This window comes from Oncorhynchus nerka, unplaced genomic scaffold (assembly GCF_034236695.1).
Source record: "Oncorhynchus nerka isolate Pitt River unplaced genomic scaffold, Oner_Uvic_2.0 unplaced_scaffold_1383, whole genome shotgun sequence".
NCBI lineage: Eukaryota > Metazoa > Chordata > Actinopteri > Salmoniformes > Salmonidae > Oncorhynchus > Oncorhynchus nerka.
The window spans coordinates 22,501-24,476 of NW_027039926.1; positions in this window are offsets into that span (position 1 = coordinate 22,501).

Below are 1,976 nucleotides of genomic sequence, written 5' to 3' on the forward strand. Positions count from 1 at the left end.
AATAGGGTGTAGATTTATTACAATATCATGCTTTAGTGTTTGCCACAAAAATATATTAGATCTCCACCCCCCCACTTCCTGTCTGTCATCCCCCAGTTCTGTTAAGACTTCCTCTCATTGAACTGGGCCTAAATGGTCACTTTGTATTGATAGTCCATACTGGTCTTTACTATGGTTCTACATACAGTACCTGTATTGATAGTCCATACTGGTCTTTACTATGGTTCTACATACAGTATCTGTATTGATAGTCCATACTGGTCTTTACTATGGTTCTACATACAGTACCTGTATTGATAGTCCATACTGGTCTTTACTATGGTTCTACATACAGTACCTGTATTGATAGTCCATAATGGTCTTTACTATGGTTCTACATACAGTATCTGTATTGATAGTCCATACTGGTCTTTACTATGGTTCTACATACATTACCTGTATTGATAGTCCATACTGGTCTTTACTATGGTTCTACATACATTACCTGTATTGATAGTCCATACTGGTCTTTACTATGGTTCTACATACAGTATCTGTATTGATAGTCCATACTGGTCGTTACTATGGTTCTACATACAGTACCTGTATTGATAGTCCATACTGGTCTTTACTATGGTTCTACATACAGTATCTGTATTGATAGTCCATACTGGTCTTTACTATGGTTCTACATACAGTATCTGTACCTGGCGGGTTTCTACTCACATGTTCCTTCATCTCTACAACTTTATCTGGTTCTCTCCCACTTCCCTTCCATCTCTCCTTTCTAAGTGTGAACTTGTCCACTTCCCTTCGTGGATTTAAAGGAAATGACTGGTTTATGTAAACTCACTCTACCCCATGTCAACACCAATCCAATGCTTTTACATTTGGAGGAAGGAGAGATTATTGGGACTCCCCCATGGAGTGATGATAGAGGGATGTGAAAGAGGAGAGAGGTAATGGTTGTACTCCCCCATGGAGTGATGATAGAGGGATGTGAAAGAGGAGAGAGGTAATGGTTGTACTCCCCCATGGAGTGATGATAGAGGGATGTGAAAGAGGAGAGAGGTAATGGTTGTACTCCCCATGGAGTGATGATAGAGGGATGTGAAAGAGGAGAGAGGTAATGGTTGTACTCCCCATGGAGTGATGATAGAGGGATGTGAAAGAGGAGAGAGGTAATGGTTGTACTCCCCCATGGAGTGATGATAGAGGGATGTGAAAGAGGAGAGAGGTAATGGTTGTACTCCCCCATGGAGTGATGATAGAGGGATGTGAAAGAGGAGAGAGGTAATGGTTGTACTCCCCCATGGAGTGATGATAGAGGGATGGGAAAGAGGAGAGAGGTAATGGTTGTACTCCCCATGGAGTGATGATAGAGGGATGTGAAAGAGGAGAGAGGTAATGGTTGTACTCCCCATGATAGAGGGATGAAAGATAGAGGTAATGGTTGTATGTGAAAGAGGAGAGAGGTAATGGTTGTACTCCCCATGGAGTGATGATAGAGGGATGTGAAAGAGGAGAGAGGTAATGGTTGTACTCCCCATGGAGTGATGATAGAGGGATGTGAAAGAGGAGAGAGGTAATGGTTGTACTCCCCATGGAGTGATGATAGAGGGATGTGAAAGAGGAGAGAGGTAATGGTTGTACTCCCCATGGAGTGATGATAGAGGATGTGAAAGAGGAGAGAGGTAATGGTTGTACTCCCCTATGGAGTTATGATAGAGGGATGTGAAAGAGGAGAGAGGTAATGGTTGTACTCCCCATGGAGTGATGATAGAGGGATGTGAAAGAGAGAGAGGTAATGGTTGTACTCCCCATGGAGTGATGATAGAGGGATGTGAAAGAGGAGAGAGGTAATGGTTGTACTCCCCATGGAGTGATGATAGAGGGATGGGAAAGAGGAGAGAGGTAATGGTTGTACTCCCCATGGAGTGATGATAGAGGGATGTGAAAGAGGAGAGAGGTAATGGTTGTACTCCCCCATGGAGTGA